Source organism: Mesocricetus auratus, unplaced genomic scaffold (genome assembly GCF_017639785.1).
Source record: "Mesocricetus auratus isolate SY011 unplaced genomic scaffold, BCM_Maur_2.0 Super-Scaffold_100011, whole genome shotgun sequence".
NCBI lineage: Eukaryota > Metazoa > Chordata > Mammalia > Rodentia > Cricetidae > Mesocricetus > Mesocricetus auratus.
The window spans coordinates 33,169,367-33,189,645 of record NW_024429195.1 but is presented as its reverse complement, the minus strand read 5'-3'; the positions used below and the strand labels follow the sequence as shown (position 1 = coordinate 33,189,645).

Genomic DNA, 20,279 nt, shown 5'->3' with positions numbered 1-20,279 from the left:
ATGGGCTGCAGATATAATACCACTCCCTGGGAATGACCAGCCAGTAACCTGGTTGTAGGTTGACTATATTGGATCACGTCCTCCATGGAAAGGATAATACTTTGTATTTACTGGAGTACATTCTTATTTGTGTTTTCCTTTCCTGTGCGTATTACTTCTGCTCAAACTACCATCTGTGGACTTGCAGAATGCCTATTACCATTGAGGTATTCCATACAGTATTGCTTTTGACTAAGGAACTTACTTCACAGTCAGAGAAATGTAGAATCCACTGGTCTTGCTGTGCTCCCCGTCATCCTGATAGAAAGATGGAATGGCCTTTAGAAGATAAGTTTTAGCACCAATTTGGTAGCAGCAGCCTGGAGGGCTGGGTCAGAGTTCTCCAGAAGGCAGTATATGCTTTGAATCAGGGTCCATTATAGGGTACTATTTCTCCCATAGCAAAGATTCACGGGTCCAGGAAGAAAAGGAGTGGAAAAGGAAATAGTTTCACTCACTGTCACCTCTAGTGAACCTCTAGGAAAATTTTTGCTTCCTGTTCTTGGGATCTTAAGTTCTGTTGGCTTAAAAATTTTGGTTCCGGAGTGGGGAGTGCTGGACCACAACAAACAATCCATTGGGTTGGAAGCTCAGACTTCTTCATGGCCACTTTGGGCTTCTAATGCCCTTAATTCAACAGGTTAAGAAGGAAATAACAGTGTTGGTGGCAGTGGGGGTGAGGGTGGGGGGGTGATTGAATCAGATTACCATGGGGAAATTGGATTGCTTCTCCACAATGGAGCTAAGAAAGATCATATCTGGAATGCAGGAGATCCATTAGGGCAACTCTTGGTGCTACATGTCCTTTGATTAAAGTCATTGGGAAACTACAACAGCCTAATCCACAAGGATGAAAGTGTGGGTCACTCCTCCAGGAAAAAAGCCAAGACTTGCTGAGCAAGGAGGAAATTCAGAATGGGTAGTAGAGGAAGCAGTCATAAATGCCACCTAAGGCCACATGGAGGGTTGCAGAAATGAGGATTATAATTGACAAGAGTGTTTCTATCATATTTTGTTAAGAATACGTTTTTGACAGATTGTTTTCTTTCCTTTATTTCCTTATCATGTAATATAACATCAATTAAGACAATATCAGTAATTATCATATTTAAGTTTGACTTGTGGTGACTATGCTTAGTTGTCAACTTGACCACACCTGGAATTTACTAAGACCCAACTGACTGGGTACATCTACTGGGGATTTCTTTTTTCTTAATTAAGTCACTTAGAGATACCTACTGCCTAACCACAAGCCACACCTGGCAGAAGACCAGTTTTCAACAGACCCTTTGGAATCTGACCTCTTTCATTTAGTACACATTGAGGCTTCACTGTTTTTATGGGTGAATGATATTCCAATGCAGTGTGACATTTGTTTATCCATTAAGAGTTGATTTGAATTAATCTTATCTCTTAACCATTAGGAATGTTGCTGTGAACATGTATGTGTAGACTTTTTGGTAGACAGGTTGGTTTGTTTGTTTTTCTTTTCTTTTTTTATCTAGAGTGAATTGTTAGCTCAAATCATAACTCTGCATTTAAGTTTTGGAAGACTCTTTCCCAAAGTAGTTGCTTTGTGTTCTGTTCCCACTGGTGGCTTTTGAAACTCAGGTTCTCTCCATCCTCGCTGTTGGGCTTGAATTATGGCCACGCTGCTGCTTCTGAATAAATTCTGGCCACGAGGCTGCTTCCAAGCGCCGTCCCTGGGATTTTGATTCACATTTGATGACCAGTGACAGTGAGCATCTTTTCATAGAGTGATGGTGAGCATCTTTTCATGCAGTGACAGTGAGCATCTTTTCATGCAGTGACAGTGAGCATCTTTTCGTGTGGTGACAGTGAGCATCTTTTCATGCAGTGATAGTGAGCATCTTTTCATACAGTGATGGTGAGCATCTTTTCGTGCGGTGATCGTGGGCATCTTTTCGTGCACTAACTGGATGTTTGTGAGTCATCATTGGAGAAATGTCTGTTCTGATGACTTTCTCCTTTTAGAATTGGGTACTTTCTCTTTTATTGTTCAGTCTCCTACCTTTTCACACATTCTAGATATGCCCTTCATCATATAAGTGATTTTCAAATGTTTTCTCTCCACCTGTGCTGTTTTCCCACTTTTTTCTTTTTCTTTCTTTCTTTCTTTCTTTCTTTTTTTTTTTTTTTTGGTTTTTGGTTTTTGGTTTTTTGAGACAGAGTTTCTCTGTGGCTTTGGAGGCTGTCCTGGAACTCACTCTGTAGGCCAGGCTGGTCTTGAACTCACAGAGATCCTCCAGCCTCTGCCTCCGGAGTGCTGGGATTAAGGGCGTGCACCACCACCGCACAGCTTTTCCCACTTTTTAAAAAACTTTTGTGCTTTGAAGAGCAGAAGAATTTTAAAACATATTTATTTTCCTTTTGTTTTTGTTTCAGAGAAGCTCACTTTGGAGAGCTGTATTTATAGCTTTCTGCCTACCTCTTCTCCTCCCCAGTTCCTCTATGTCCCCCAACTGCCTCTCCAATTCATGACCCTTCTTTGATTACTGTTGTATTTTTTTCCAACCTGCTGAGGCCACTTAATGCTGCTTGTGTGTACACGTGTTTAGAGCGACCACTTGGGATGAGATGAGCTGTCAGGGACTTGTCCCTGACGAAGGCTGATTCTCTTAGCATCCATTAGTTGCCTATAGCTTGAAGAACAAAAGTTTGAATGTTGGTAAGGTTTACTTATTTTCCCTTCTGGCCACCATTGCTTATGTTTTTGACATCATATCTAGGAAGTTCCAAGTTCACAACTGCAAACATCTGCCCCTGTATTTCTTTCTAGAAGTTTTTACACTTCTTCTTAAAACTTTGATACATTTTAAATTAGTTTTTTACAGATAGAGGTGGGTGTCCATCTTCACTCTTTTGCAAGTAGATATATATGGTTGTCTTAGCACCGTTTGTTGAAGAGACTATTCAGGACCATGAATGGTCTCGGCAACCCTGTTGAAAACCAGGAGACCGTGAATGTGAGGGTTTATTGGCACACGTGCAGTGCCTTTCCATACAACACTGCTGTAATGACGCCATTGTTTTGTCTTTGTAGTAAGTTCTGAGCTCAGTGTGAATCTTTCAACTTTGCGCTTGATTTTAAGACTGATCTCTTTGGAGTAGTCTCTTGAATTTCCATGTAAATTTTGGGATCTGCTGTTTATACAAAGATGCCAGCTGAGATTCATCTGAGGGGTTGCGTGGAATCCACAGATCAACTGGAGAAACACTGTCATTTAGTGACATTAGGTATTCTACTCTATGGACATGAGATGTCCTTCCATTCACTTAGATACCTGTTTTGAGAGGTGACCTGGAGTTTGGGATTCTCTTACCTAACCCTTCTGAGTCCGGGCTTACAGACATAGCCCCACTCCACTTCAGGTCTTCTTAAATTGATGATGTTAGCAAGGCCCTGCCATTTCTACAGTACCAGCTTTTTGTTTTCTTTTACTAAATTTTACATATAAGGTTCTTCGGGTTGGTTTGTTTTGCGTGTGTTTTATTTTGTTTTGGTATTTGGATTTTTGGACAGGGTTTCTCTGTGTGACAGTCCTGACTGTCCTGGAACTCACTCTGTAGACCAGGCTGACCTCAAACTCACAGAGATCTACCTGCCTCTGCCTCCAGTGAACTGGAATTAAATGCGTGTGCCAGCACTGCCTGACCATCTAAGTATTTTTAAAAATATTATTTATATTTATTTACTTACTCTGCCAGCCTATTTTGAAGTATTTTGTTCCCTTTTTATCTTACTGTAAATAAAGATGGTTCCTTAATTTCATTTTTGGTTTGTTCATTGCTGGTGTACAGAAATTCATCGGATCCTTGCATACTGATCTTGCAACTATTTACTAACTCTAATGGATTATAAGTTATTCCTTCATTTCAAAATTTTCTTTCTCCTGTATTTATCCCAGGTTCTCCCGTAAGTTGGAGAGATTCAGCACTGCTTCCAAACCCTAGCCCAGATTGATCAGCTGCCTTTCTTCCCTTCCCTCACTTTGATACTGAACCATCCCCATAAGGCCCTCATTTTCTACTGTCCGTACTCTCACTTCCTGTCCCGCCCCCCATGTCCTTTTCCTTCTCACTGGGCTGAATTTGCATAAAATTACCCCTTCCTTCCCTCAGCATTATCTCTTGACTTAGCCAATAGTGTGGTAAGCTCCCAAACCTTAGCACTGGCAACAGTCCACTCTCTAAAATAAATATTAGCTGCTGTTGGAAAATCTGACGGAGGCCCAATTCCTTTGCCTTAGCAATAGTTGGCCTTTTAACTCCCCCCCCCCCCCCTTCTTTTTAAGACTCATTAGTTCTACTAAATTTGTCTTGGTGTTATCAATTACAGAAAAATTTTCTTAGTCATGCAATGTGTTAACGCAGTATGCAAATTATAAGGATTTTATTTGTTTGTTTGATTCATTAATGTTTTCATGAGTTAAAGGTTTTAGTGTTTGCTTAAGGTTTTTGTTTTAGGGAATCCCATTATATAAAGGTTGGTCTCTGTCTTCTATTTGTATATTTCACTTACTCATTACTGTGGTAGTTTGAATGTAATTGGCCCCCATAATCTCATGGGGAGTGTCACTATTCGGAAGTGTGGCTTTGTTAAAATGGGTATGGCCTTGTTGGAGGAAGTGTGTCACAGTTGAGGTTTCCCAGTGTCTTTGTTGACTTCCTGTTGCCTGAGAGATGTAGGACTCTCAGCTACTACTCCAGCAACACAGCTGCCTGCATGCACACTGGCATGGTCCCCACAATGACGATAAGGGACTAAATTTTTTACTGTAAGCCAGCCCCAGTTAAATGTTTTCCTTTATATGGGTTGCCATGAGCCTGGCGGTGGTGGCACACACCTTTGATCCCAGCACTCAGGAGGCAGAGAGCACAGAGAGCAGTGGATATCTAGGAGATAGGGGCTAGCCTGCTCTACAGAGCTAGTTCCAGGAAATGCTCCAACGCTACAGAGGAACCATGTCTCGAAAAACAAAAACAAAACAAACAAAAATAAAAAACAGTTGCCATGATCATGGTGTCTCTGTACAGCAATAGAAACCCTAAGACATTAGCACTTTTTATAATTTAGGCCAGCTTTTAAATGTCCACAAAACTGTTTGATACTGGTGTGCTGGACTTAAGGACTAGCTTTTTAAAAATATTTACTTTGAAATTTTTTGTGGTTTCTTTTCTTTTCTTTTCTTTTCTTTGTTTTTGTTTTTGTTTTTAAGACAGGGTTTCTATATGTAACCTTGGCTGCCCTGGAACTCACTTTATAGATGAGGCTGGCCTCAAACTCACAGAGATCTGCCTGCTTCTGCATCCTGAGTGCTGGGATTAAAGGTGTGCTCCACTACTACCAGGCTGAAAATTTCTATATTATGTACATGTGTGTGTGTGAGCAGAGGCAGGAAGCCATTTTTTATATTTTATTATTTATTTTTAAGTTTAAATTTAGATAAGAAACAAGGTTGCTTCACAAGTCAGTTCCAGGTCCCTATCCCTTTCCCTCCCCTCCTCCCATGCCCTCCCCCCAACCCCCCCCCATTATCCCTTCATTTCCCCAGGGAGGGTAAGGCCCTCCATGGGGGTGTCCATAGTCTGTCATTTCATATAGGGCAGGGCCTAGACCCTTCCCCAAGAGTTCAGGGTGAGAGTGCACCTCACATTGTTGGATGGGAGTCCAAAGTCTGTGTGTATACTCGGGATGGGTACTGATCTGCTGCCTAAGGCTCAATAGATTACCTAGGCCTCCTCACTGACACTCTCATTCAGGGGGTCTTGATCAGTCCCATGCTGGATTCCCAGGCTGATGCCTGGGATTCAAGAGTTAACCTTTGTCAGGTCAACTGTTTCTGGGGGGTTAAACCAGCCCAGTCTTAATCCCTTTGGTCATCAGTCCTCCCTCTCTGTTACTGGCTTTCTTGAGTTCAGCTCAGTACTTAACCAAGGGAGTCTGCCTCTTCTTCGATCAGCCACTAAATGAAGTTTCTGTTTCCCAGACTCTCTGGCCATAGGATTATAGGCTGGCACTCCCCAGATCTATGTCTAAAATCCATATATGAGAGAGTACATGCCATGTTTCTCTTTTTGTGACTGGGTTACCTCACTCAGGATGGTTTCTTCTAGTGTCCTCCATTTGCCTGCGAATCTCAGGATTCCATTGGTTTTTTCTGCTGAATAGTACTCCATTGTGTAAATGTACCACATTTTCTCTATCCACTCTTCGGGTGAGGGACATCTAGGTTGCTTCCAAGTTCTGGCTATTACAAATAATGCTGCCATGAACATAGTGGAACAGACGTCTTTGTTGTATGAATGGGCATCTTTTGGATATATGCCTAAGAGTGGAGTTGCTGGGTCTTGTGGTAGGTTTATTCCCATTTTTCTGAGGAATCTCCATACTGATTTCCAAAGTGGCTGAACCAGTTGGCACTCCCACCAGCAATGGAGGAGTGTCCCCCTTTCACCACATCCTCTCCAGCATAAATTGTCCTTGGTGTTTTTGATTTTAGCCATTCTGACAAGAGTGAGATGGTATCTCAGAGTTGTTTTGATTTGCATTTCCCAGATGGCTAAGGATGTTGAGCACTTTCTCAAGTGCCTCTCAGCCATTTTAGACTCCTCTATTGAAAACTCTCTATTTAGTTCTGCAGCCCACTTTTTAATAGGGTCCTTTGATGTTTTGGAGACTTGCTTCTTGAGTTCTTTGTAAATTTTGGAGATCAACCCTCTGTCAGATGTGGGATTAGTGAATATTTTTTTCCCATTCTGTGGGCTGCCTTTTTGTCTTGTTGACTATGTCCTTTGCCTTACAGAAGTTTCTCAGTTTCAGGAGGTCCCATTTATTAATTGTTGATCTCACTGTCTGTGCTAGTGGTGTTATGTTCAGGAAGCTGTTTCTTGTACCAATTCGTTCAAGGGTACCACCCACTTTCTCTTCTAAGAGGTTCAGTGTGGCTGGATTTATGTTGAGGTCTTTGATCCATTTGGACTTAAGTTTTGTGCATGGCGATAAACATGGATCGATCCGCATTCTTCTACATGCCAGCCTCCAGTTATGCCAGCACCATTTGTTGAAGATGTTTTCTTTATTCCATTGTATATTTTTAGCTTCTTTGTCAAAGATCAGATGTTCGTACGTGTGTGGGTTAATATCCGGGTTTTCAATTCGATTCCATTGGTCTACCTGTCTATTTTTGTGTCAATACCAAGCTGTTTTCAGGACTATAGCTCTATAATAGAGCTTGAGGTCAGGGATGGTGATGCCTCTGGACGTTGCCTTGTTGAACAGGGTTGTTTTGGCTATCCTGGGTCTTTTGTTTTTCCATACAAAATTGATTATTGTTCTTTCAAGGTCTGTGAAGAATTGTGCTAGGATTTTAATGGGGATTGCATTGAATCTGTAGATTGCTTTTGGCAGGATTGCCATTTTTACTACATTGATCCTACCTATCCAAGAGCATGGGAGATCTTTCCATTTTCTGAGGGCTTCTTTAATTTCTTTTTTTAAAGATTCAAAGTTCTTGCGATACAGGTATTTCACTTGTTTGGTTAGCGTTACCCCAAGGTATTTTATGTTGTTTGTGGCAATTGTAAAGTGTGATGTTTCTCTGATTTCTTTTTCAGCCCTTTTATCATCTGTATATAGTAGGGCTACTGATTTTCTTGAGTTGATCTTGTAGCCTGCCAATTTGCTGAAGGTGTTAATCAGCTGTAAGAGTTCCCTGGTAGAGTTCTTTGGGTCATTGATGTAAACTATCATATCGTCTGCAAACAGTGAAAGTTTGACCTCTTCCTTCTCAATTTGTATCCCCTTGATCCCCCTTTGTTGTCGTATGGCAATAGCTAGAACTTCAAGTGCCATGTTGAAAAGGTATGGAGAGAGTGGACAGCCTTGTTTTGTTCCTGATTTTAGAGGAATTGCGTTGAGTTTCTGTCCATTTAGTTTGATGTTGGCTGTTGGTTTACTGTATATAGCTTTTATTATGTTTAAGTATGTCCCTGTTATCCCACATCTCTCCAAGACCTTTATCATGAAGGGGTGTTGGATTTTGTCAAAGGCTTTTTCAGCATCTAGTGAGATGATCATGTGATTTTTGTTTTTCAGCTTGTTTATATGGTGGATTACGTTGATGGATTTTCGTATGTTGAACCATCCCTGCATCCCTGGGATGAAACCTACTTGATCGTGGTGAATAATTGTTTTGATGTGTTCTTGGATCCGATTTGCCAGTATTTTATTGAGTATTTTTGCATCAATGTTCATGAGGAATATTGGTCTGAAGTTCTCTTTCTTAGTTGTATCTTTGTGCGGCTTGGGGATCAAGGTTATTGAAGCCTCATAGAAAGAGTTTGGCAAAGACCCTTCTGCTTCTGTTGTGTGGAATACTTTGAGAAGAATTGGTATAAGCTGTTCTTTGAATTTCTGGTAGAATTCTGCACTGAGGCCATCTGGACCTGGACTTTTTTTGGTTGGGAGACATTTGATGACTGCTTCTATTTCCATAGGGGTTATAGGTCTATTTAAATTGCTTATCTGTTCTTGATTTAGTTTTGGCAAGTGATAGCTATCCAGGAAGTCGTCCATTTCCTTTAAATTTTCGAATTTTGTGGAGTACAGGTTTTCAAAGTATGACCTAATGATTCTCTGGATTTGCTCAGAGTCTGTTGTTATGTCCCCCTTTTCATTTCTGATTTTGTTAATTTGCGTGTTCACTCTCTGCTGTTTGGTAAGTTTGGACAAAGGTTTGTCTATCTTGTTGATTTTCTCAAAGAACCAACTCTTCATTGCATTGATTCTTTGTATTGTTTTCCTAGTTTCTACTTTATTGATTTCAGCCCTCAATTTGATTATTTCCTGGCGTCTACTCCTCCTGGGGGAGTTTGCTTCTTTGTGTTCTAGAGCTTTCAGCTGTGCTGTTAATTCTCTAGTATAACTGTTCTCCAGTTTCTTCATGTGGGCACTTAGTGCTATGAACTTTCCCCATAGCACTGCTTTCAAAGTGTCCCATAGGTTTGGGTATGTTGTGTCTTCATTCTCATTGAATTCAAGGAAGTCTTTACTTTCTTGTTATATTTCCTCTTTGACCCAGGGATGGTGCAGTTGAGCATTATTCAATTTCCATGAGTTTGTAGGTTTTCTGCAATTTGTGTTGTTGTTGAATTCTAATTTTAAAGCATGGTGGTCTGATAAGATGCATGGAGTTATTCCGATTTTTTGTAGCAGCTGAGGTTTGATATGTTGCCAAGTATGTGGTCGATTTTTGAGAAGGTTCCATGTGGTGCTGAGAAGAAGGTATATTCTTTTTTATGTGGATGAAATGTTCTATAGATGTCTGTTAATCCCAGTTGGGTCATTACTTCTATTAGAGGCTTTGCTTCTTTGTTGAGTTTCTGTCTGGTATTCCTGTCTAGTGGTAAGAGTGGTGTGTTGAAATCTCCCACTATCACTGTGTGGGGCTTTAGATGAGATTTAAGTTCTAATAATGTTTCTTTTACGAATGTGGATGCCTTTGTATTTGGGGCATAGAAGTTCAGGATAGACACTTCATCTTGGTGGGTTTCACCTGTGATGAGTATGTAGTGACCTCCTTCATCTCTTTTGATTGATTTTATTTTAAAGTCTAGTTTGTTAGTTATTAGGATTGCTACCCCTGCTTGTTTCTTGGGTCCATTTGATTGAAAATTTTTTCCCAACCTTTAACTCTCAGGTAATGTCTGTCTTTGAGGGTGAGGTGTGTTTCTTGTATGCAGCAGAAGGAAGGGTTCTGTCTTTGAATCCATTCTGCTAGTCTGTGTCTTTTTATGGGTGAGCTAAGGCCATTAATATTGAGGGATATTAATGACCATTGATTGCTCATCCTTCTTCGATTTGCAATGGTTGTTGTTGGTGGAATTATGTGTGGAATTTCACCCCTTTGTTCTTTTGGCTGTTGGTAGAGAGGGATTCTCTAATGCCTATGTTTTTCTGGTTGTAGTTAGCTTCCTTGGGTTGGAGTTTTCCTTCCAGAATTTTCTGTAGGGCTGGGTTAGTGGATACGTATTGCTTGAATCTAGTTTTGTCATGGAATATCTTGTTTTCTCCGTCTATAGTGATTGAGAGCTTTGCCGGGTATAGTAGTCTGGGCTGGCATCCATGGTCTCTTAGTGTAGGTAGAATATCTATCCAGGACCTTCTGGCTTTCAGAGTTTCCATGGAGAAGTCAGGTGTAATTCTGATAGGTCTGCCTTTATATGTTACTTGACCTTTTTCCTTAGCTGCTCTTAATATTCTTTCTTTATTCTGTATGTTTGGGGTCTTGATTATTATGTATCGAGGGGATTCTTTTTGTGGTCCACTCTATTTGGTGTTTTGTAGGCTTCTTGTACCTTCATTGGCATGTCTTTCTTAAGGTTGGGAAAGTTTTCTTCTATGATTTTGTTGAATATGTTTTCTGCCCCTTTGAGGTGGATTTCTTCTCCTTCTTCTATACCTATTATTCTTAGGTTTGGTCTTTTCATGGTGTCCCATATTTCCTGGATGTTTTGTGTTAAGGATTTGTTGGACTTAAGGTTTTCTTTGGTTGATGAATCCATTTCTCCTAGTGTATCTTCTACACTTGAGATTCTCTCTTCCATTTCTACTATTCTGTTGGTAATGCTTGTATCGGTAGTACCTGACTGTTTGCCCAACTTTCCTATTTTCTGCCTTTCTTCAGATTGTGTGTGTTTTTATTGTCTCTATTTCAGTTTTCAACCCTTGCAGTGTTTGCATTGCTTCTTGCAATTTACGGTTTATCTTTTTGTCCATTTGTTGCCTTTTATGAAGTTTTTGGTTTGTTCTTTCTTCCATTTCTTGCATTTATTGGTTTGCTTTTTGTTCCATTTCTTGAATTTTTTGCTTTGTTTCTTCTTCCATTTCCTGCCTTTTTTTTTGGTTTGTTTCTTCTTCCATTTCTTTCATTTTTTGCTTTGTTTTTTTTTTCTACCATTTCTTGCATTTTTTGCTTTGTTTCTTCTTTCATTTCCTGCCTTTTTTGGTTTGTTTCTTCTTCCATTTCTTGCATTTTTTGGTTTGTTTTTTCTTCCATTTCTTGCATTTTTTGCTTTGTTTCTTCTTCCATTTCCTGCCTTTTTTGGTTTGTTTCTTCTTCCATTTCTTGCATTTTTTGGTTTGTTTTTTCTTCCATTTCTTGCATTTTTTGCTTTGTTTTTTCTTCCATTTCTTTGAGGGATTTTCCTATATCCTCTTTTAGGGCCTCTATCATTTTCATGAAAGTGGTTTTAAGGTCGTTCTCTTCTGCTTTGTTTGCATTGGAATGTTGGGGTCTTGCTGGTGTGGAGTCTCTAGAATCTGGCGGTGTCATATTTGTTTTTCTGTTGCTGAGTGTGTTTTTGTATTGTCTCTTTCGCATCTCTTCTTCTAGTGGGTGCAGAAAGAGCCCCTTACTGGTCTGGGGACCAGAGTTCCCTTTTGGTGGGTGCTAGCAAGTCCAATAATCTGGTGGTTCTTCTATTCCTTGTCCTCATTCTGGTCCTGTGGGTGGAGAAGAAGAACAGGAATCTGGGGCACTTAGCCTCCTACCTGGTCCCCTGGACCATATGCTGGGTCCTGTTGTACCTGATCTGGGACAGCTACTCCCCTGGTCTCCCTGGCTCCTCTGGTTTCCTGGTCTCGTTGGTGGGAGAGAAGACCTGGAGTCTGGGGTGCTTGGTTCCCGTTGGGATTTGAAACTCTGTGCAGTGCCCAGGTGATCCGCAGGCACTGGAAGACAGGCTTCCCGGCCTGTTTACCTGATCAGGAAACCATTTTTAGACCTCCTACAGCTGGAATTATAGGTGGTTGTGAACTGTACAATGTGGGTTGACTTTGTGTATATAGTGACATATTATAGACATGCTATAGACACAGAGTCCTTTGCACCCTTAAATTCATACATATTGAGTTTCTATTCCCCCACGTGACTGTATTAGAACTATAGTGGTCTTCATAGAATCAATTGACGTCTTGAAGCAATAAAGGCAGAATCCTAATTCAATAGGACTTACAGAAAGAGGGGGATGCAGAGGTTTCTGTACAGACACAGGAGGAAGGCAGCTGTCTGCACAGCAAAGAGAGACTCAGGGGCCAACGCAACACCTTAATTATCACTGCATCTTCCTCATCCATGAGAAATTTCCCTTTTGTTTATTCTTTAATACAGGTATTCTGATGTAAGCACACAAATCTAAAAAGATTCAAAACTATGTTCCACATATAAGAGCGAATACAGCATTTGTCTTGGTGGGTCTGCATTCGCTCACTCAGAATGGCTATTTCCAGCTTCGTTAATTTGCCTGCAATTTTCATCATTTCCTTTTCTTCACAGCTGAATAAAATCCCATTGTATAAAAACTGAACATCAAGAAAACAAGGAGGCCGGGCGGTGGTGGCGCACGCCTTTAATCCCAGCACTTGGGAGGCAGAGGCAGGTGGGTCTCTGTGAGTTCCAGACCAAGCATCTGAGTGGCTTTCTTCTTGGCAGAATGTTCTCAAGGGTCACCATGTTCTTACACACAACGAGATTTCCTGTCTTTTTAACGGAATATGTTCTGAAGAGGGAGAAAGGCATCTCGCTGGGATAGCCAACAATGAAACCACAATTCTCTTTGAAATACTGGATCAAAAACCAAGGACTTAGAAGTACTCCTCAAAGAAACAAAAAAGTACAGAATGTATTCAGTCCAAATGTAATGACAGCAAAGAAAACTACTCCTTACCTTTTCAAAACTAATAAAATAAAAACAGCTTATACAAAAGAAATATACCAAATATTAATTCTTCTTGAGATTTCATGGGAAATAATCTTAACCTACCAAAAGCATATTAAACATTAAAAGTAACTGCTGAATCAGCACTGTCAAGTTGAAAGTGAAAACACAGCCATTAGTTTTCCCAGACACAGTTTTTGAAGAAAAAAATAAAATAAAAGATTTTCTGTGTGGGTGTGGCGACTTACTGTCTGAAAGACTGTGTGCTAAAAGCCATGCAGATGCTTGTCTGCCTAACCCCGTAGCCCCTCCCGTGTGTTCAGGGCCCTCCTCCTCAGTTCCTTGCTGGCCTTGCTGGCCTGGCTCTTCTGTTCTTGGATTTCCGCTCCCATCGCTGGCGCTCTGCTCTTGGATGTGCAACCCTGAGGCAGCCAGCAAGCCTGGTTCACTGGGTGGGGTTCTGTTTGATCAAACGGAGGTGCCCTGGTCTCACCATCTGACAATTTCCCTTAAGGCCTGGAGAGTTTAGGAAGAGAAAAAACGGAAACCCTTTTCTGAGCCAGCTCTCCAGGAAGCGGCCCCGCGTAAACCCTCCAAAGGTGAAACCGCGAAAATGAGCCTGGAGGTGAGGTATGGGACTGGGAAAAACCCCGATGGAGGATGTGGCCAGGGAGATGGTGGTATGGAGCTGCAGGCGTGGTTGGATTTAGGAGCGCGTCTCTGTAAGGCCCTTCCTGCCTCTTTCTTACCTGAGCCAGGAAACTCTGGTGAGCTGTGGGGTTGTAGGGCTGGTAGAAGCAATTGGTTCCTTTGCTGTTTCTGGGTCTATCGGGCTAAGGGCTGCTCTAACCTAACCAGTAAAAAGCAAGCAGAGCCAGGTGTGGTGATGCTCACCTTAACCCCATCATTCGGGAGCTGGGCAGGTGCATCTTCCTGAGTTCATCCAGAGCTGCACCGTGAAACCCTGTCTCAAAAAACAGAGAGGGACATCTAGTGTGACTCTCAAAGCAGCCCTCTGGGAGGGAGTGCGGGATGGTGGCCTTCCTCAGACAGGCTCTAGCAGGTCGGTTTGGAGAGTTCTCTGTGTAAATTGCTTTTGGGACCATTCTGGAACATAATATCACAGAAAAGCTATATTACAGGGAGAGAACCACAGTGTGCTTCCAAAGGACACTTAACAGGCAGGTGGGGGTGGGGTACACACCTTTAATCCCAGCACTAGGGAGGCAGAGGCCTAAAGATATCTTCTGGTTTTCTACTTTGATACAGACACCTAAACAAACAAATGCAGGCATATTTGATACATTTTAGAACATCATATATTTTTCAGGTTTATGTCTCAACTTCATAATTATCCAACACAGCTTTCTCTCCTTCCTTCCCAGTTTTATTGCTCTTCACTTCATAGTTAACTCCAGGCACTGTTGCTCACTGGGCAAAGCCTGTCTTCCAGCAAGGCTAAATTCCCTTGGGAGTCCCTTTTCTCCTGCGTCTTCCCTCCCTGGTCCCGTGTGATCATTGACGAGAAGGTTTGGAAGAGAAAAACGGTGTCTTGTTCATCATGGAACCTCTTCTGTCTAGAACAGTAATTGTCTCACGGTAGTTTTTTGTTGTTGTTTGTTTTTTTGTTTTTTACAAAAAATGTTCAAGAACTGAATTAATTCATCGACGCCCACACATTTTCAAAGGGATGGTGATGCCAGACAAGAATGGAGAAAGCACTATGACAAAAGGGGAAGGGGGTAGCTCACCTCTGGGGACAACTTTGCAAGTGACCAGCCCTTCTTAGAGGTTTGGGGAAGGCCTTCTGCACCAACAGTTTTACAAGGACACTGTAATCGGTCCAGTCATGTAAAGTGTGTTGACACACTTGACTCCCTCGCTGAGGTGTTTACTGATCTGTGTGTCACACAATAAAATAGGGCAGAGTTGCACACTCAAATCTGCTGTGGGCTTTTAACTAATGCCATCTATTGGTTCCCGGATCCTGGGTCATATACCGTTCCTATTTTTATATTAATTATTAACAACAATGAAAACAGAAGAGAAAGGTTGAGGGAAGGTAAATATGTTTTACAGGGTTAATGGTCTGTTTCTTCTCAGAAATCCTTGAAAACAGAGAGCACCAGGAAGCTGTCTCTTTGAGAAAGACCACATTCAACTTGACCATGAGTGAAATGAAGAAGAAAACTCATCAGTTGGAGAAGCTAAATCCCAAAGCTTATACGCCAACAAACTCCTCAGAGGCTCAAAACTCAGGTCCTCTAAGGCTGAAACCAGAGAAAGAGAAAAATGACCTTAAAATTGACCCCCAGTTCAGCAACAGTCCCCAAGTGTCCCAGCAGCAGGGCCCAGAAGGTGTTTAGCTTGGACACTGGCAAACTCAGAGCAGCCAGTGCTATTAACCACTGAGCCATCCTTCTGGCTCCCAATATTTCTTTATTTTTGGAACAGTTTTCTTTGCTAGAGTGGGTTCAAATAGCATTCACGTTAGTCTCTGTGGCATGTCCATTTGATTTAAGTGCTTTGGTCTGCATTTTTACTTTTATAATGTGACACTACAGAAGACGCACAGAGACTCCCTAAGGACTTTCACTGGGACACAGATCTTTCCTTTTTTTAAAAGGCAATTGCATTACATGGAGATCTTATACAAGCATATCATACATTCTGATCATTCCTCATTCCACCCTTGTTTAGTCCCTTCACCTCCCGGTCAGAACCCTCTTCCTTTTCAGTCCCTGTCTCAGAGTCATGACCTTTGCCTTGGTTTGTGGCCATCTGTGTGAATACTTGGTCAGAAGTGTCCACTAGAGCCTGGTGAGGTCACCAATGGATACACAGTTGAGAGCAATAACGCCCCCCTCTCAGGATCTATTAGTAGCAAATAATCCAGCAGTGAGTAGTAGAGTCCTTCCACCCCTCTCCATCTTCTGCTGGTGTGAGGATGGTCCCTTCATGTTGCCAGCCCTGGACCAGTGTCAGCAGCCACTGTGAGCCCCTGACCAATAGTTACACTCAGAGTATCTTCTCTCCCTGTCTTCTAGCTCCCATATTCTTCTCACAGGTTGACTTTTTTGAGATAGGGTCTTACAATGGTGCCCAGACTTACCTCACACTCTTGTCCTCAAGTGATGCTCCTGTCTCAGACTCCTGAGCAGTTGGAGCTACAGGTGGGCATCACTACACCCTGATCCAGTCATCTCTTCAAGATTCTTTTCAGGGTTTTCCATTGTGTTTTGAATGCATATATTTATGCTCAGGTAGTCAGCAAACATATTTTTTCACCTTGGACTTCCTGTTCTCTAGCATAGATGAAGACATTTTGTTCCCTATAAAATACATATACTGAGGTTTTTTTTTAGTAGGTCAAACAGTGGGATCATAGGCTGGCACTCTCCTGATCCATGTCTAAAATCCATATATGAGTGAGTACATACCCTGTTTGTCTTTTTGTGACTGGGTTACCTCACTCAGGATGGTTTCTTCTAGTGCCATCCATTTGCCTGCAAATTTCAAGATTCCATTGTTTTTTTTCCGAGTCAGCAAACGTTTATTGTTAAAATTTTTTGATTGTTTATTTTTATGTGTAAATGTTTTACCTGAATGTGCACTGTGTATGTGGTTCCCACAGAGGCTACAAAAGGGTGTCAGATCCCCGGGAACTGGAGTTACACATGGTTGCTGTGGTGGTTTGAATAGGTATGGCTCCCAAAGACTCACATGTTTGAATGCTTGGTTCATAGGGAGTGGCACTACTAAGAGGTGTGGCCTTGTTGGAGTAGGTGTGGCCTTGTTGGAGTAGGTGTGGCCTTGTTGGAGTAGGTGTCCTCTTGTTGGAGTGGGTGTGGCCTTGTTGGAGGAAGTGTGCCACTGTCAGGGGGGGCTTTGAGGTCAGGTCAGTTCGCTCATGGCTGCCTGTGGATCAAGATGTAGAACTCTCAGCTCCTTCTGCAGCTTCATGTCTGCCTGCGTGCTGCCCTGCTACTTGCCATGATGATGAACTAAGCTCTGAGCTGTAAGCCAGTCCCAATTAAATGTTTTTCTTTATAAGAGTTGCCGTGGTCATGGTGTTGTCACAGTAATAGAAACCCAAACTAAGAGAGATGTGAACCATCACGAGGGTGCTAGAATTGAACACGGTCCTCTTTACGCACTGAACCATCAGCAAACATTTATGGAATGCCTACTCTGTGACAGCCATTGTTCCATTAGAAATAGGACCTTACATAAACAAAGAACCAAGTACAACTTTAATTATGGGTTGAGATAGGGAGAAAAAAAGCAAGGAGAGGAGACGGGACATGATGGATGGACCGCTGAAAACAAATGTGTCTACGGTGAAGGAGTCTGCTTTGGTGGCATTTGAGTAGATACCTGAATAAAACTGGCCACACAGAATGAAGGAGTCAGTCAACACATTCACAGTCAGTACAGGAATGCTAAGGCTGGGAGAGAGAAGACAATTAGGAAACTAGTCAAGGAGGCATCTCACAATATTCCTCCTCTGTTTACAGGGGTCTCCACCCTTCCTTTGAAATGCGCTCTTGTCTGGCTCAGTTCTCGCCTGCTATATGAAGTTCAGAAGAAAAGTCTTTGTGTTACAGAATACCATGGTGCACACACAGACATGATACTAATTAAGGAGCAGCTTCCCTTCAGTGATGCCTTGGGTTTCCCTGTTCCCTGTTTCATTGCATTTCAGCCATTTTGAATATACATTCCTAGAACAGGGATTATAATAGTAAGAATAAATGTTGCTGTACTCTCTCCAAAGTCGTGTTATATGTATGCAGCTTTCGGGACACTTACTGAGCATTGTGGCAGCTTCCAGGGATGTGTATGGTCCCATCAGCAGCACAGCTAGGCCTACGTGCAAGGAACTGTGTCTGAGGGACCTGCAGTTGCCTTTGATCGTGACACCACCTACTCCTGTGTAGGTTCTTCCAGCTGAGAAAGACGGAATGATTGCCAGTAACCAGAATAACTGAACTACACTGAATATGATCACTTTTACTGACACAGAATGATTAACTGAGGATATTGTGAAAAATGAGGTTGCAATGAGCCCCTGCAACACAGTTTTTAATGGCAAATGTCTTGATGATGCTGTTGTTCAGTCTGGCAAAATATTGGCTCTTCATGGTGGTGAATGATGCAAGCTGGCCCAAGGTCCAAGTAGAATACAAAGGGATACAAGATGTGTCTTCCCAGAGGAGGTGCCCTCTACGGTTCTGACAAAGACCCCAAGAGAGAAAGAGACCCCTCCTTCGTTGACCTTTATCTCTACCTTCCTCCATGTACCTGTGACCAAAGGGTGTGGTCAGTATGGGCACATGAGATCTCTACCTACATCACTCTACATGGAGACAGTCACATAATGCCCAGGATTTGCTGCTCTTAGGTGTCACTCCCCTTCCTCTTTGTATCGAAGCTGCTGGTGGTATGCTAACTGTCTTTATCTTGCACAGAACGATCATCCCTACCAAGTAGACACAGACCTTCTCCACTCACACCAACAGCCAGCCACGCGTGCTCTTTGGGTGAAGGTGGAGGAGCCATGACCAAGGACAGCAGCCTGCTTGGAAACTGCGAACTCATAGGCATCCCGTGTGTACCCCCTGGTATTTCTCAGATTGAAGTCACTTTTGACACTGATGCCAATGGCATCCTCAGTGCGTCTGCTGTAGATAAGGGTACACAAAAGGGGAACAAGGTAACCATCACCAATGGCAGGGGCCGCTTGAGCAGGGAGGATGTGGAGGGCGTGGTCCAAGAAGCTGAGAAGTACGAAGCGGAGGACAAGAAGTAGAGATAAGTTATCCTCCAGGAATTCACTGGAAACCTATGCTTTTGACATGAGAACCTTTAAGGTAAAATTGATGATGAGGTCCAGCAGAAGACTCTAGACAAATGTGATGAAACCATCAGTTGGTTGGCGAGGAGTCAGCCTGCAGACATGGGAGGGGCCGAACACCAGCAGAACTGGAGAAACCGTGCAGCTGAAGCAGAGTGTGGGTGGCATGTCTGGAGGAGTGCCTGGGGCTTCTCTGCAGGGCAGCTGTATCTGGGGGTGCTTCCTTGGGACCCACCATCAAAGAGGTGAAGTAACATCTAAGTAGTGATGCAGCATTGTCCCACAGGGAAACCTTCGAAGGGGCCAGATTTAGCAAGTTATGTGGCAGTTTTGGAGTTAACTTGCTACAATAAATTACTAGGCATTCTCAACACTTAAACATGGAACTTGTACACAGGGAGAGGAAATAACATTGCACATTTTAAGTACTGTATCCTAAGTGAAAATGCAATGTCTAAAACTAAAATTGGCACTATTAAAAAACTTTATCAGATTCAATATTTTTATTATTTGTTTTATTATACTCGTTTATTGGTTGGTTTTGTGTGTGTGTGCTTGTACGTGTGTGTGTATGTGTGTGTGTGTGTGTGTGTGTGTGTGTGTGTGATTCGCGTGAGGTGAGAAACTTTCAGGTTCTCACCTTCTACTATGTGGGTCCTGGGGATCAAACTCAGACGTCAGGCTTGGCAATAAATGTCAGCCTGCTGAGCTATTTTATTGGCTCTATTAATTTACTTGGGATTTTTAAAATGTTTATTACATTTATATGTATGTAGGAGGGAGGGGCTTAGTGTATGCCACGGCACAGCTGTGGAGGTCAGAGGACAGTTGGGAGTCGGGTTTCTCCTTCCACCACGTGGCACCTGGGATTGAACTCAGGTCATCAGGCTTGGCAGCAGGCACCTTCACCAGGCCAGCCTGGTCTACAGAGTGAGTTCCAGGGCAGCCAGGGCTGTTATACAGAGAAACCCTGCATCAAAACCACACACACACACACACACACACACACACACACACACACACACCCGCGCGCACACACACACACGCACACACACACTGTAATACAGAGAATATTTTAAAACCCAAAAGTCACATACACAAATACATAGAGCACACAGTGGGCTTTGGAGCAAACAGTTCTGAGTTCAAATGCTGGCTCTGCTTCTTCCTGTTAAATGTTCTCCAGGTCCTCACATCTCTGAAATAATTTAAATGATTTCTGATAAGTCATGTAATCATGAGGCATACTAAAACCAATTCCTTGTTTATCTAAAATCTGAGTTGACTGGGAATGGCATTTGTGTCTTTTTCTACCTCTCCCAGTTCTACAGCTCTCCCCAAAATACCTCAGCTCTAATGAGCCTTGGTAGAACTTAACAGGCCTTAGGGTAGATGTGGAATGTTGTGTGGTGCTGCCCCCTGCTGGTATGTTGTGGCAACACCATACATGTTAACAAAAGTGTATCATCACAGTAGGCTTCTTACTAGACCCCCAGGTCATAGACACATAGCTAACTGGAATTTGGCTATCTCAACTCCTTTAGTCCAAACTAATTTTTACTTTAGTCCCACTAACACCGTAGCATTCCTCCTTAGCTCTGCAGTCTTACAACTTTTCTTTGTGTTTTAAGACACAGTCTTC

General features: G+C 42.3%; 1 pseudogene; it reads left to right on the top strand.

Annotated features, from left to right (window-relative positions):
* The first annotated feature begins 13,393 nt into the window (after positions 1-13,393).
* LOC121143346 lies at positions 13,394-19,135 on the top strand (annotated as a pseudogene).
* Positions 19,136-20,279: the final 1,144 nt, after the last annotated feature.